The sequence below is a fragment of the Zonotrichia albicollis genome, chromosome 12, assembly GCF_047830755.1.
Source record: "Zonotrichia albicollis isolate bZonAlb1 chromosome 12, bZonAlb1.hap1, whole genome shotgun sequence".
NCBI lineage: Eukaryota > Metazoa > Chordata > Aves > Passeriformes > Passerellidae > Zonotrichia > Zonotrichia albicollis.
Window position 1 is genome coordinate 3047079 of NC_133830.1, and position 16825 is coordinate 3063903.

The window sequence follows — 16825 nt, forward strand, 5'->3', positions numbered from 1 at the left end:
AAAACTTTAGGCACAGAAAGTATGGAAGAATAAAAATAACTCCAGTCATAAAATAACTCCAGTAATTCTGAGATATTGCCCACAGCACAAGTCTGGGGCACAGCCACCTCCCTGGAAAAGCGCCACTTTCATCTTCTATCACACTAAGCAAATGCTATTTTTATATTGGTCCCAGCTATTTTAAGCAAAAATTTGCTTAAAAAGGACACTGAACAACAACTTCTTTCCTTTGGTGAGCATCCACTTCTAAACGAGCTGTTTACAGCAGTAATTTGGAGTTTTCTTTTCTCTCTCCAGTTTTCCTCAGGACTAATGCCAGTGGCAATCTCTGTGAATCTCCTGACTCTTTCTGGAGGTCAAACTGGCTACAAGAAAACCAGATCAAAGGGAAAGAAAAACTTTGTTTGGGAAACACAAAAATATTTACATAACACAAGATAAGCCAGAACTCCTCATTTCTACCATGCAGACACGCTTGTAAAAAGCAGGTTAAAACTTGGCCATTTTTAGTTCAGCTGGGGAGGAGAGAAGGGATTTTATAGCTCATGTAAGAGAATAGAGACAAGGCTGGGAATCAGTTTGTGATGCAGCTAATTGAAAAGATCCAGGGTTTCCTGCCTGGAGGAGAAGAATCTCTTGGAGCCATTTTGATGCACAAGAGGAAAAGAGAATAAAGCTTCCCACCACAGACAAGTGACTGGGAAATGGCAGCCAGAAACAACAGGATTGGACAGGCAGAGCTTGGGAAGCAGGACAAGAGCTTTGCTTCAACCTCCTCTGAGCTCCTCAGCAGCAGCCACCAATTTGGGCAGCAGACTATGAATAGAACTCCTGAGAGATAGCACAGATTGAACTGGGGCTGGCCACTGCAGTAAAAAAAAAAATTAGAGGTTCTTTTTCACAAGATATTTCTCAAGAATTCACCTCTTTTTTTAGCCAGCTCTGGTAAACTCAGACAAGATGGGCAGTTCAAAACATGTCTTGATATTTCTTCTATCAAGGTCAGGTCAGGCCCCTCCTTAGGGGCTTTCAACCAAATATCTCTTGATTTTCTTGAAGCCTTGTGGATCAGAACTCTCCCTTACCCCTGGGGAGCATGAACACCCAGCTGCATGTTTGAGATGGGAGCCCAGATTTCAGACACCATGGTTTGATTTCCAGGCCTGGATCATCTGTTAATGATCTCCCTTACATACAGCCACAACTTCAAGACTGAGTTGCTGAAAATCAGGTTTAAATCTCAGGTTTTTTACCCCATTTCTATGAAGTTTAATTTAATTTCCAATATTCCACGTGCTCTTTTCTCCAGTCCCAGCCCAGCTGGGGTGCAGCCATTGAGTCCTGCCATTCCCAAAGCTGCTCCTGACTCACTGCCCTTACTGGGGCAGCACAGGGCTGGGACCAGCTCCCAAGGAGAGCAATTGCTGGTGGAATTCACGATGTCTCCTGTGGCCAAAAGAACCAGACAAGCTTATAAATTTAAGCAGACACTATGCTGAAAATGTTGGATTATATGCTAGTGGCATATAATGGGAAAAAATTGAAATTAGAAGAGAATAAAAAGAGAATTGGAGAAATATTGAACATTTTGTTTATTTCACCTGTCAATAATGCCTCATGTGTTGCTGTAAGGATTCAAGAAAGGTTCAAGGAAGGTATTTGAAGTGCCAAGAAAACATTATTTGTTGGTGAGTCCCACCTGCCCAGCAGCTGCTGTACATGGGCTTGGAGGGCATCTTTCAGTGGTGGTAAGGAAAAAAAGCATTTGAACAGAGAACCACAGAGTCATTTAGGGTAGAAAAGACTTTTAAGATCATCAAGTCCAACCATTAACCCAGCACTGCCAAGGTCACTGCTAAACCACATCCCCAGGCACAACATGTACACCTCTGTTAAATCCCTCCAGGGTTGGTGACCCCAGCACTGCCCTGGGCAGCCTGTTCCAGGGCTTAACAGCCCTTTCAGGGAAGAAATTCTACTCAATATCCAATCTAAACCTCCCCTGGCACAACTTGAGGCCATTTTCCCTCTCTTATGGCTCGTTACCTGGGACAAGAGATATCTGTTTCCCACTCTGTGTAGAACACTGAATTTTGTGAGCACAGGAACTCAGACACAGAGATGCTCAGATGATCAAAGGGCACTGGAGCATCACCGCTCCAGAGGGAAAACCTTCCCCTGCACACCTATGGCAGGACAGGACTCCTGGCTCACAAATTCAGGACTTCTTCACCTAAACATGAGGACAAATATATAAAACACAACCCAGAAACCTGAGGGAGTGAGGGGCTGGTTTCTCCACACGCCAGCAGCAGAGATGCTGCCGACTGCCAGGCTGCAGATGGACACTGCATTTACAAATTAAACTGTAACTCGCTGGTTGTTGGGTTTTTTTTAACAGCGTCAGTCAGGTTTTGTGTCTGTGGGAAACTTTTCCTCAGAGAGGCTCTTTTCACAGACACAGCAGGGATGGAGGTAACAGCACGAAACGAGAGAGCTTGAAAAGCAGCGGCGTGCTGCAGGAAGCCCAGCATTTGCATGTTAAGCTACATCTATTCCCTGAACGCTCAGGCACATGAAAGCAAGCCTGGTTAGCAGCAGATCTGTTCGCTGCAGCCTGAATTTAAAGGTCAGGGATGTTTAGAGCTGGGTTTTTTTGCACTTAGCTGGAGCAGAGTTGCACGGCTCTCTTTGGGAGCTGGCGCCGTGCTGGGACAGCAGGGCACGGTCCCATCTGCAGCACAGGGCCCCCATATCAGACCCTATCTCCCAGTGCCAGTGGCCCTGGCTCACTGGGATGTTGTAGGAGAGACATTTCTCTGATACCAGTGACCTTAACAAGAGCTTTTCAGCGCTTGTCAGGCTCTGACAGCTGAATCCTTTCAGGCACGTAAATGCCGCGTGAGTGGAAAGCAGTCGAACGGAGCCTTCTTCCCAAAAACACTGCCCTGAGGGAAGCATGAGACATTCAAACTCAATTCAAACCTGTCTCCTCTTCAGAAATTAAGCTGATTTTTGACCAGGCTGAAGCTGTCCTACCTGACATGGCAATTCTGCCCTTTGGCTTCTGGAGGGGCTGGCGCCAGGGCTGCAGGCACGGGAGATGCTCAGCTCTGCCTCCCGCTGCTCCTCATCCTCCTGTGACACCCTGATGAACAGCCAGGCATGGCAGGGTTGTCATGCACACCCCCGAGCTCCCCAGGATGCTGTTTCCTGCCTTGCTTTGGCATCCAGGAGCGGGAGATAAAGAATAAAATGATGACCCTTGTCATCGCCTCCCAAACGAGCAGCTCTGATGAGCAGCGTGTTTGAATAGTCAGGGCAGGGGCAGACACACATGCTGGATTTACTGAGATAAATGTTGGTCTCAGCTGTTGAATTCCTGGTGCTGGTGAAGGCTGCAGAAAAATTGTGTGTATGCAGAGTGGATAAGAGATGAGGGCTTGCTGTTGCCTGCCAATAGATAAAGGAGTGGAGTGACTGCTGCTTTGTTTGGGTTTGTGATTAGATTGATATGGCTCATGTCTTAGGATAGGTGAGCAATTAAACAGAAATACAAGCCAAGATCCTTGGATTCACCTGAAATGCACTGGGGAGGGAAGGGCCCATGGAAGGACTGATCCAGCCCCATAAAGCAGTGCACGCCCTCCAGAGGGGTTTTAGTTCAGCTCTTCTGGACTGGTCACTTATCTCGTGCTGGTGAGGTGGCACAGGGTTCCATCTCCTCTCCATCTCACATCACCAGGCAGTGACACCCCAGCACCGAGAGTGGAAGCAAAACCCCCTCAGATTTCCCAGCACAGCTGCACACAGTGGCATTTAAAATGCCCGTTTCGAGTCCCCTCACCTTCCCCTCCCACAGAGCTGAAGGGAAGCACAGCCCCAGCAGCATCACTGAAATATGAGCTTGCCTTTCTCAGAAGCCCTGGAAGTCCCTGGGCTTGGCTCCTGAGTGCCACCAGGGCACTGGGGACAGGCAGCTGGGTCACTGAGCCACCAGGCTGCTCAGCAAGGCACAGCAGCCCCTGGGGCTCTGCCAGGCTCGGCTCCTGCCCTCCCGGGTCCCCCGCATGAATGCATTTGTGCTTTGCTCTGCTGCCTCCACAAGCACTGCTGGTGCTGAGAGCTCGCTTATCCCAGTGAGGAACATGACAAAGATTGCTGGGGCTTTGTTCTGGCATTTTTAGCTACTTGCTGTATGCAAATAAGTCCCTTGTCTTATTTTTGGAGTAAATTTTTTGTTACTTTCTGCCTTTTGTTACTTTCCCACCCAAGGGCAGTCTGCAGTGCCTGGGGCATCCCTTCAGGACAATCGATATTGGGCACTGTGAAACCTCAGGGATTTTCTCTGCCACCAGCCCCAAAGCACCTTGAGAAATTCCCTGTGTCTGCCTCCCAGAGTGCCACTGCAGCAGGTATAAATGTGTATGTCTGCCACATAGCCTGCACAGGTCTGCTGAAGAGGGAGGAAGAGGAAAGGAGAATCTCCTTTTCTCTCTCTGCCTCACACCTGCCTATGGCATCAGATCCTGCTTGCATTCATCTCCTACCTGCCCCTTTTACCTTTTCCTCTTCTGGGACTCCAATCCTACCAAGGACGGCTGAAGTCCCCAGAACTTTTCTCCTCCTCAGCTCTCTCCTGTCTGTGGGGGTTGCATTAAGTTACCCAAATGTTACTGCTGCATTCAGGGTTCAGAGCAGGTTACACAAAACAGCAGCACCTGTGCAAGGAAGAGCTGATCCCTCAGAGGGGATGACATCAGTTGTAGCTCTCAATGACCGCCTGAAATGGGCTTTTATGAAATTGCAGGTAGTTACAAAAAATTTCAAAAGACAGGAAAACATATCTGACATACCTAGGAATGAAAATATTGCTGGTAACAGTTAAACGCATTATCCCATGAAAAATGTGCTCATACTCCATTTAAACATGTGACTATCTCAGGATTTAGTGCATCTGCTGAAAATTCTCATTGCAAAGATTAAAAAAATTAAAGGTTTTGAATGAGAGTTGCTCACCTCATTTGGGCTGTGCTCAGATCTTAGGCACCAACAGCTCCACATCCTCCAGCACCTGAACGTGGAGTCAAGAAAGGTTTCCTTTGGGAAGAGTTGGGAGAAACAAGTTGAATCACAGGTGTGATTGAGTTGGGAACTCTAATGTCTGCTCGATTTTGGGCACATTTGTAATTCATGTTTAGAATTCAATTATTTACATAATTGACAGAAATGAAAAAGCAAATAAGAGAGTGAAAATATTTGTGGTTTCTTATGGCAGTAAAAGACAACTCAAAACAGCTTTAAAAATGAAGGGCAACTTATTTCCAGATTTAGAGCTTCTAATGGTCTCAAAAACACACACTAAGTAAATCAATGAAAAGTGAATGCTGGAGGCACAATACAGAATATTCTGGAGTAACAGACATGCAGGACCAGAGTCTGAACTGGGAATTCCTGTCCTGACACCACACAGCCTTTGGGTGGTCACAAGGAAATAAGATAATGCATCTGACTCCTTTGCCAATACCTGCCACGGGCAATGGAGATCCCAGCCCACAGAAAGGGCCCCTCAATGATCCACCTGATCCTTTTCTTACAGATATACAGGGAGCAGGGCAAACAAAAGGCAGAGCTGGGGGCTGATGTGTGCTCTGTTCCATGATTCAGTGTTGCCTCAGTCCTCCCACCACTGCTCTGGTGAATGGAGGAGCACGTGGGGCTGAGAATTACCAGGCAGGTGTTTAAAGATATCTGTAAGCAGTTCTGCTATATTCTAATTAGTGCTCTAATACACATTACAGTGCACAGTCATCATTATTTCCTCTTCATTAGCTGCTGAAATATAACACATCTTTAAAAGAAAAAAAACCCTAACCCATTTTCCTTTTTTTTTAATTAAAAAAAACCCCAAGAGCCTCTTTCTGCCATTACCATAACAAAGGCAATAGGAATATGATTAATGCATCCATCCCAGCTATGTGCATTGTACACTAAAGACACCAGCTCAGCCTAACATGAGCTAAGCCACATTTGGTAACATTCACACTTGCACCAAAGGAAATGTTTGGAAAGGAAACTACAGAAGAATGAATCTTCTCTCCTAAAAATGCAGAATCTTACTTTCTGCAAAGAGGGAGGCCACAAGGCCAGCAGAATGTACCCAAATCATTCAAGGCATGGTCTGAGAGGGACAGGAGATTGGGAGGGACAGGACTCTGTGCTGTGGTCACTCTGTGAGGGCAGTCAGTGCCAGCTCTGCCCAGTTTGGGGTGTTTTGGTGGTGATGGCTCTCCCTGCCCCAGCAGGATGCAGAAACTGCTGAAATGTGCCCATTGCCCCCAGCTCCTCAGAGGGAACTGCAGGATCCTGGCAGTCCCACACATCCCAACCCCAGCCCTGACCACAAACACAGCTCAGGAGCTGCTGTGCCCAAAATCCTCAGGAACTGCTCCTGCCTTTGGGCATTCCTCACACAGATCCCACTGGGGTCACTTGTGCCAAGGAAAAGGGTTTCTCCAAGCCTGGGGGCCAGGATTTCTGTAGTGGCCTGTCCCAGTCAGACACTGGGGTATAGCACACTCCCTGTGTGCTGACACTGGGGTACAGCACACTCCTGCAGAGCCTTTGGGGGAATCTGGGGGATTGGGTAGGAGATCAGGGGCCCAGCTCCTTCCCTCCATGCCTGTGCACACTGGACACCCTCACGAGTCACCACAGCCTCCCTCAGACAAGGCATGCCCTTTTCCACTCCAAATTTAATTCTCCATCAAAGGCTGGAAGTCAGGATGAACTCACCAGAGGGCACAGCAGCTGAGGAAGGAACATTTTTCTGCCTGCTTGGCCTCTGACAGCAGCCTTTTAATTACAGCAAGCTTTCAGCGAGTCCCTGATCGTGCCCAATCCCCCAAACTCAACTTGAAGCTTCTCTGCAGCTCCACTCTTCACCCTGTGTGACAGAGCAGTGGCAGAAGCTCCCAAACTGATCCCTCATGGAACACAGCACCACGACTACAACTGCCTTTACTGCAACAACAGATTTTACTCTTCCTCTAGAGATCCACGGAAATCTGGCCAATTTTTAAACTAATTCAAGCTGTGGGGAGCAAGAAAACCCCAAGGTTGATGCTGCTGGTGAGTAGCAGAGATCAGAGCTGTGGGGCAGTGCCCTCTGAGCTGCTCTGCTCCCACAGCCACACAGAAGGGGATTTTAATTTTGAGCTAAAAAGAGTGAATCCACACCCAGCTGAGGCTCAGGGTGTCTCACCTGTGCCTTGGTGCCTATCAAAACCTCAATCAGCTGGAAATAGCCCTGGGATTTTCTAGGGATATTTCTGGCCCTGGGTTTCCAAAATCCCCCAAAACAAAAACCAACACCCCGAGTGATGGATGCCAGGGCAGGGAAAGTTTCGTGTGCCTTCACTTTAAAGACAGGGGAGCAGCAGCAAATAGGTGAAACAATTTAGCCCAGGTTGTTCAATAAGTGCTTTGCAGAGCCTGGGTTGGGATCTGGAGATCTTGTCTCCTGTTATCGACTTGGTTTAACATTGCTGGAAACACCTTAATTATTTTGTTTTGTTGTTCCAAAGAGCTGAGCATAGGAAATAGTCTAAAGCCCTGTGCAGTGCTGAAAAGAAAGCTTGATGAGATTTTGTTTCTTTTGCTGAGAATACAAAGAGCAAAAGGTTGAAAGTAGATGGGCCAGTGAGTTCTGGTTTGCTTTTACAGGTTGTTTTTCCTTATTTTCATTATTAATCAAAACCACTCTGAAGTTTCCTCAGGAAAAGGGTAATGGTGTCAAGAAAATTTAACATGTGCTGGAGATGAATTCAATGCAGCTCTGTTACCTGTAGGTCAGCTTGTTTTTTCTTTTAGAGACAAGTTTACATCTCAGCTTAGGGAAACTATTGAACCAGGCACAACAGGAGCCCTGTGCTGCTCCTGGAGCCCCGTCGCAGGAGCTGAGGAGCACAGGGGTTTGATAATGCTTTAATGCAGCACAGACATAGCATTTGATTTCTATATTGATCACTCTGTGCACAATTAGTGGAGTAAGTGCAAGTTTACAGCTGGTGCAGCTCCTTGCTCTTGTTTTTGGAGTGAATAAAACTGAAGTGAGGGGAAGCAATCATGTTCCCTGACCTCAGCAGTGACATCCAGCAGCAATCATGAAGCACAAAGGCTTTTTAAAACCATGAAGAAGCTCAGTCCCTTGGAGTTATGCTGACTGCTCTCTCACCTGTGATTGAAAATTATTTTAAATAGATGCTTAAAAAACCATGATTTAAAATATTTTTTAATTGAGGTTAACCTCCAGCTTTAAAAAGCCAGAGGAAAAGGACTACTTGCTGAATTTCAGTTCCAGGCACTTTTATACTTGACAGGTAAAAATTGCAAAAAAATATTTCATGCATTTAAAGGCTTTTCTTCCTCTTGTTCAGATATTTATATTGCATTCTAATTGCTGATTACTCAACAGACAGAGGGAAATGTCTTTCACCCCAGAGACTTTTGAAGATGTTATTTTGACACGTCCACGCAGACCAACACCCACTCAGCACATCAGGATGGAACTGCAAAATCAATTAATTCAACAGCTATTTCTGCAGCCTAAAGTGTAATTACCCATGAAATGTTGATGGGTTTCAGGATAGCAGAAATTCATCATTTATGCTTAACCTGGCTTGCTTTCCCCTCCCTCCATCCCAGAAGCAGCACTGGGATGCTCAGGGAGCAGTGATGGGTGCAGGGGAGCTGGGTCTCACCCACTCTGGACCAACTCAAGGCATTTTACCCCTCAGCAAGGTGAGGTGGAGCAGGGGCAGCTCTCCCAAAGCCCACCAGAACCAACACCCAGTAAAACCCTCAGGAAATCCTCCTCCTTCCCCCTCTCCCACCTCTCCTCTGCTTCTCCTGTGCTGCTGCTGTGGATGAGGAGTTTCCTGGCTGCCCTGCAGCTCTGCAGGAGCTCTCTCCTGCCTGGATGAGCACATGCTTGCCCAGCAGCAGCTCCACCACAGCCCCTGCCCACCTGCAGCACTTCAAGGGCACGCCCTGGGATGAGGCTTTCCAAAATCCTCCACACCCCCTGCACGGAGCTGCAGCAAGGAGCTGGCTCCAGTTATGGATGCTGGATATTAACAACAACTCTAAACACAATAATTAATTCATTTATCTCCAACTTACAGTAGCCTTTGTGTAGAAAAGCGTTTTATGGTTGAATAATTTTAATTTTTTTTTTAGTTCTATGTAAAACAGGCATCATCAGTATAATCCTTAGAATCTAATAATGATTCCATCAGTGTAAAATCATTATCCTTAGGCAAGAAGGAAACCAATTCAATTATGATGTTGGTTGAAAAATCGAGGGTGAAAAGTTGTAGTACATATTAAACTCGAGGCTGGAAAAGTTGTAGTACATATTAAAGTGGTTACTACAAAATTTGTGCATCCAGGCTAACAAATGCTAATATGTTCTTTTGTTACCTTCTAATTTATATGATTCATGTAAGCCCGCAGCAAGAGAAACTTGTTTTAAAATTCATCTACATTAAAAAATAGCAATGCAATGAATTGTAAAGTTATTAGCATTCATGTCTAGTTGTGTTATTAAGCTGTACACATCAAATCGGGTACTACAAGTACAGAAATGTCATAATGAAGTAGAACAGCATTTAATCAGAAGAATTTCTAAAGGTCATCAGAGCATCATATAAATTCATCCATGCATGACAGCACTATGAAATAAATAACTGCAAGAACACTGCAAGAATAAACTTCATCCTGGGAGCTTTGTTTCCAATAGTGGAAGAATTAGCTGAATTTCATGCTGAGAGAACAGCTAACAAAAAAATACTGAATGCTGGAGTTTTAATTAATGAAAGCCTAATAAGAGGCAGATAAGGAGTTTTCCACGAGGGAGCTAACGAGGTGTGCTCCCTGATAGTTTCCCACCACAGCTGATCTCAGGCATCTCCCTACAACTCAGAGCCAGTGCTCAGCTCTGGTTTTTCTTCCTCATTAGCCAGATGAGCCCTAAATGATTCCCTTTAAATAAGCAACGATTTGTTAATATTTTTGCACTCATAACAAGCCTTTAAGAGCTTTAGGATGTGTATCATAGGCCTGACAGCTGGCAGTTCCAAGCACTGGAGCTGCAGTGATGTCTCATGGCAAGGCAGTGACTGGGATGCTCCAGCACGGCCAGAGCAGATGCTGTGATGGCCCAGGGCCAGGCTCAGGTACCTGAAATTGTGTTGAGGTGCACCTTGATCTGCACAAACCCTAATTGATTTCACTGGGAACCCTCCCAGCACAAAGCTCAGCTCCAGGGATGAAAGGCAGGGGCTGGGGCTGGGAAGGTGCATTCCCACAGTCGGGAAGGGCACACAAGTGTGAGGAGCCAGGCTAAATCACTAATTCATCAAGGGCTGCTCCTCAGCCCTGCAAGGATCACTGGCTCTCACCTCATTAGGTGTCCTGGCAGAAAAAGGAGCCCTGGGTTTGCAGCTGCTGCCAGCCCTGGGCACTGCTGGTGCCGGAGGGACAAAGGGGATGAGGAACTTCCCCTTTTGGAGTGGCCACTGCTGGGCAGGACCAGGAGCCCTGCACAGGGCACCCCATCCTTTATTCTGTTTGAACAGGATCCCTGGGATGCTTTAAAGATAAGGATTGGGGGTTTTGCAATTTTAGTTCTGTGCTAGGATTCAAGCAAACCCTGCTGCAGTGTCTGTGCTGCCAGGAGAGAAAGGAGATAAAACACTTTTCTACCTCCATGGATTTCAGCTGGACAAAGCCCCAAGCACTGAGCAGCCCTTAAAATGGATGTCTCAGCTTTCTCAGCCTAATTGCAAGTGGGAATTTCTCACAAAGCAGCCACTCCTCTCCTGCTGGTCCTCCAAGTTCCTGTGCGTGAATCTCTGCTGGCCCTTCCCCTCTGACAGGAGCACCACAGCCATGGAGGATTCCTGGAATTTGGCACTGGAGCAGAGGAAAAATACAGGCACTATATATTTGTACAGTGAGAAACCAGCTGGATCATCTGTGTGATTTTGTGCAGCACCAAGAGGAAAAATGAACATGCTCGTGTACATGTCAGACTAATTTGGAGAATCTGCCACTGTGCCTGCAGAGAAATGCTTGTTTGCTCCTCAGATCACTCAGAATGAGCTTGGCCAGCACTCCCTCCTCTCCTGTCCTCTCCTCCCCAGTGCCTGTGCTGGTGTCCAGTGCACAGGGCACTGGTGACTGAGCCTTCAGCCTCAGATCTGAATTCCCTTCACCAGAGCAGCTCCTCCTCCGGGAAACAATGTCAGAATCTCAGACTCTGGGTCATAGCCTGCTAAGGCAGGAATGCCTCACTGACACACACAGAGGACACCACATTACTCCTTTCCATCTCCTCATTTCATATTCCCCATCAAGAGAGTAATTTCTTTTATTTTTCTTCTTCTTTTTTTTTTTTTTTTTTTTTAATTCTAGCAAATTACTGCAAAAAGCAACAGACAACTCCAGGGGCTGAGCACAGGCTCATGCATCATTTTCATATCTTTTTTTAATTAATTAATGTCTGCGCTGAATGAAAGAATTTATAACCACACTCAGGTTTCCCAAGAAATCATCCTAGCAGCATGTTTACTGAATCAGCAGGAAAAATGAATAAACAAAATGAAATCAGAAAAGAGAAGCAGTATCTAAATGAAAGCCAGAGGAGCTGCAAAGAACCATGAGATTATAATCTTAAATTAAAACCACAGCGAGGGCAATATAAAAGATATTCTAATCACTACATCCAATTAAATGGAGTAAATCACTAAAGCATGTTAAGTGCCTTAACTATTATAATAATTAAGAATCAAACAGAAATCAAGCATCTCTGAAAGACTGATGATGCACATTAGTGCACAGGGAATGCTGGCTCCCATTTCTGCTCTTCCCATGCAGAGGAAGAGCAGAAAACATTTCCTGGTGCCCAGACCAGCCAGAATGAGAGGGTGAGGGTCCAGGAGAGAAAGAAGATAAAACATTTTTCTACCTCCATGGAGGTAGAAAAAAAATAGATAGATGGATAGATAGATAGATAGATAGATAGATAGATAGATAGATAGATGTAGATAAAGGTAGATAAAACACTTTTCTCCCTCCATGGAGGTAGAAAAAATTAGATAGATACACAAATAGATAGATAGATAGATAGATGATAGATAGATTGATAGATGGATGGATGGATAGATAGATAGATAGATAGATAGATAGATAGATAGACAGATAGATAAAGGTAGATAAAACATTTTTCTCCCTCCATGGAGGTAGAAAAAATTATATCTAATTTTTAGATATAGATAGATAGATAGATAGATAGATAGATAGATAGATAGATAGATGGATGGATGGATGGATGGATGTAGATAAAACACTTTTCTACCTCCTCCCAGTGGGAGAAGAGGTGTCCCAGAGTGTCCCAAGGTGAGCAGATCCTGCACAGGAGGGTCCAGCTCTCCTTCCTTTAGGAGAAAAGCCAGCAGGAGTCTGATGAGAACTCCCACAAAACCATTATTCTGAGGCTCCAGGCTGGGCAAGCAGAGCTCAGTGACACACATTTTGGTGTCTCACTGTTGGCAGCTCCAAAGGATGAACCAGAGCCAGAGAATCTTGGTTTGGTTTGTTTTGGTTTGGTTTGGGAAGAACTTTAACAACCACTGCGTCCAACCCCTGTGCCATGGGCAGGGACAGCTCCATCCACATCAGGTTGTGCTGCCCAACCTCATCTTCCACATTTCCAGGGATGGGGCATCCACCACCATCCTGGGAAACTGCTCCAGTGCCTCACAACCCTCACTGTAAAACAATTCTTCCTTAAACCCAGTTTAAATCTACCTTCTTTTCATTTCAAACCATTAACCTTGCCCTGTTGTCTCTGCTCCCTGTGGCTGAGGGATGGCACCACCAAACCCTCCCACAAAAATGTGGATTATTGTCCAAATCCACCCAGAACATCCTCCAAACAGGGATAAAACCCAGCAGAGGCAAGAACCTGAGATCATGTGCAGCTCCTCATTAAATTACAGACAGTGATTCTCCTATCTTAAACCCGTCTGAGGCCGTGCATGGGTGAGAGATATTTTAATTAGCAAAATTAGCAAGCAAGAAGTACAATTTAGACACAAGATTTATCTGCAAGTGGTAATTCCCCAACTTTTCTGCAGCAGCTGGGGCTAAGCCTATTGAATACAAAATGGAAACAGTGAACACACACAAACCTCATTGATGACTTCCCCACTTCCAGAGAGGTTTCATAAATATTTCTTTTTTTCTCAATTCAGATCATTCTTGCTTAAACAAGAGCCATTCTAACTGAATCACACACAGCTGGGATTTCCCAGCCTTCAGAAAGACATGCTTAATATTCCAGGACAGCTGAAATCAGGTGAACTCTAAAATTAGAGTCAAAAGTGAGCTGTCTAGACAAAATGTGCTCATATTTGGGGAGAATAGCTAAAGAGAGAACCCAGGGAGGAAAACTGGCCCTGCTGGAGTTCTCTGCTGCACAAAGAGGCCCTGAGGGGCAGCAGGAGGAGTTCAGGAAATGCAGTGAGCACACCTAGGAGGGATCATTTGCACTGTGTTTTACCATCTTTTCTTAATAATCTGGAGAGTTAATTCAGCCCCTTTGCCCTGCACTTCAGGGAGGAGGAACAGTATTTGAAGAATCAAGACACGCTGAATGTTTTAAGTAGGTTTTTCAAACCTGCAGTTCTCCCTCTACTTTCATTTTGCACACTTGAAAGATGGCAGAGGAAAAACTCACTGAGAAAATACAAAACTGAACAACTGAAACATTGATTTCTTTTCTCCCCCCTCATTCTTCTTCATATTTGTTTTCTTTGTAAGAAAAACACATTGAAGAGCTCAGTGTGGGATTTCATGTCTACCTCAGGGAAGCAATCCCTCCCACGCTCATTGTATGGGAGGGAAGGGAGCTCAGCAGCAGTGAAGGGCTGCTCATTGCAGAGTATTGCTGCAAGGAAATAACAACTGCACATTGAGCACAACAATCCATGCTAAAACTACAAAATACCTGCAGTATGTCTTGGTCTGTTTGAGGAAGAAAAGGGAAACCTGTTTGGTTCCACGTGATGATGTTCACAGGGGTCTCAGGTTGAGGGAAGAGATGAAGATCTAACTCCATGTTTCACAAGGCTTGATTTATTATTTTATGATATATATATTATATTAAAACTATACTAAAAGAATAGAAGCAAGGATTTCCTCAGAAGGCTGGCTAAGAATAGAAAAAGAAGGAATGATAACAAAGGTTTGTGGCTCGGCTTTCTATCCGAGCGAGCTGACTGTGATTGGCCATTAATTAGAAACAATCACATGAGACCAATCCCAGATGCACCTGTTGCATTCCACAGCAGCAGATAATCAATGTTTACATTTTGTTCCTGAGGCCTCTCAGCTTCTCAGGAGGAAAACTCCTAAGGAAAGGATTTTCCATAAAATGTGTCTGTGACAGTTCCAGGCTGTTCTGGCAGCAGGGAAGGGTTTGGAGAGGAATATGAGCAACCTGCAGCCTGCAAAGAGCAGGGCACCACTCAGCCAGGACCAAAAGTTTAATTAACAAGGACCAAAATTTTGATCAAAAAGGACCAAAATTTAATTAACAAGGACCAAAAGTTCAGTCAACAAGGTGTGACACTCCAACTCTGCAATTCCATTTGCAATATCACTTTCAAGAAGCTTGTTTTCCCCCAGTCCAGCTCATCATCACTTTTGTGTCTTCAACCACAGAACTATTAAAATTCCACAGTGTTGGACCAAGTGAGGGTAAATTCATTGGCAAAACTGATCCTTGAATCCTTCCTGTGCTACACTCCCCAAGCACAACCTGCTCCAACCCTGACAGCCTTCAGCTCTCCCAGAAACCAGAGGATTCTCCCCAAACTGTCCCAAGGCACCATCCCCCAAAAGCCATTGATGCTGAGCCCTGTCCCACCATCAGTTTCTTGGTGCCTGCACAAATTCCAGGTGGAAAATGCTGTCCAAGGGCACTGAACCCCCAGAAGGCAGGAGAATCCAGCCCTGGGCTGCCCCTCAGGAGTGTGGTGGGAAGGGGTTTAAATCCAGGCAGCAGCAGGCTCCTTTCCAGGGCAGATGGAACATTGACACCCCATCAAACACGTGTTCTGAGCTGGAGCTTCCAGCCCAGCCTGGAGCCCCACTGAGAGGATTTACAGGATGATGCTGCATTAAAAAAACTGCAAGCGAAAGACAAAAAGCAACAACAAAAAAGTGCCAACGTTAAGCCAAAAAGGCTTAGGAGAGGAATCCCTTCAAAACAGATACCCACAATCCAATTCACATTCTCTCAGTTCTAACACAAAAAAAAAATTGCAAACTACAATGGAGAAGAAAATCCCAGAGCCCTGGAGAGAGCCTTGGCCTCCAGTGCTTGTGCCACACCACGAGTGAGGCTTTTAGGGTGATTATTCTGTACTCCCTGGCTTTTAGGGTTATTGTTCTGTACCTGGGTGTTCTCCCCAGGTACCTGATGTTCCCCAAGTTGGTCAGAGTGATGCTCCAGTCCCTGCTGTGCTCCCAGAGTGATGCTCCAGTCCCTGCTGTGCTTCCAGACCCCCTGACCACTGTGGCAGGTGAGTTCATCCCTCACAGGTCCCCTCCCAACCTTCCTCCTGCATTATCTGGATCATGTAAGCCCTCAAATTCTCATCCCCAAGGATTTCTTCAGCCTCCCAGGCCTTTCAAGCACTTCCTCTCTCAAGAGCCTCCACTTATCTGTGAGAATATTTTACCTTTCACCACATAAAGCTTAGATTTCTCTGCGTTTGAACTTCAGTCTGCTTTATTTTATCTTTTAATATATCTCGGTGTCTTTTACAGTTCCTGGTTATATTATTATGCATTTGAGCAGGTCTCCCCTAAGGAATGACCTTATCTGTGGGTATTAAAGCCTGACAGCTTTCAGCTGTTCTTTTACTGCTGGATTTGTTCTTTGGGCTGGGGAAGGGCAGGTTCAGTGCAGAACCAGCAAATATCTGCTGAGGTTTAACCCCTTGCACAGGCTCTGACTACAAAGCCTTGGATAATTTCTCTGTCTTTTCTCTCCCTAAATTAGCCCAAGAAAGAAAAACCTGCATTTCCAGCAGTATTTTGGAAGCCTGGCATTTCAGAAATGAGGGTTGCTTGCCCAAAAGCAGAGCAAGGAGGATTTGGTCATGTGTGATTACTGCCCCAGGTCAGACACACCAGCCAACATTTCAAATACAGATGCCAACAGCAATAAGGCAGTGCCCAGCCCCTATATATGCTTCCATTTAAATTACAAAATGTTATTTTACATTTAGTATTTCAACTCATCAAAAATATATCCCTATTAATGGCCACCCTCATTGCATATTCTGCTTTTTAAGCCCTGTAAATTGTGATCCTGAACGCTGCCTGCTGACAGGGAGTTCTTTAGGGTTCCTGTGTACAGCACTGCTCTTCCCATTAAATTTCCAATAAAGCATTTCCATTTTTATATCTGAAACCCCAGAAACAGCACTGGAGGAACCCAACATTTAACTCTTAAATTTAATACAAACTATTTCGCTCGGCATGAAAGCTTTTTAAAATTACTCCAGTGCAGATTGTGCTCCACTCTTGTACTTGGTGAGCTTAATATGTCCATGGCAACTGATGAATATTCCTGCTGCTCCTGCTATAAATAACAAACCTATTTGGCAAAGTCTGAGATGTAAATATTAAATCCAGCACAAAGGCAATTTTCTGTCCCTTCTTTTGCTCCCTTCTGAGCTAGGAGCAG

The 16825-nt window shown here is 45.3% G+C and overlaps 1 long non-coding RNA gene across 3 annotated transcripts in view; it reads right to left on the minus strand.

Moving 5' to 3' along the window:
* The window catches only part of LOC102060878 (uncharacterized), a 39480-nt gene that overhangs the window by 7606 nt on the left and 15049 nt on the right, over nucleotides 1-16825 (minus strand). For 2 of the 3 annotated variants that reach the window (XR_012582321.1, XR_012582320.1), the window contains exon 3: nucleotides 5020-5100. This is a non-coding gene — a long non-coding RNA (uncharacterized LOC102060878). Of the gene's footprint in view, nucleotides 1-3039; nucleotides 3520-5019; nucleotides 5101-16825 lie in introns of those variants that run through there. The other variant, XR_012582322.1, reaches the window with a different exon arrangement.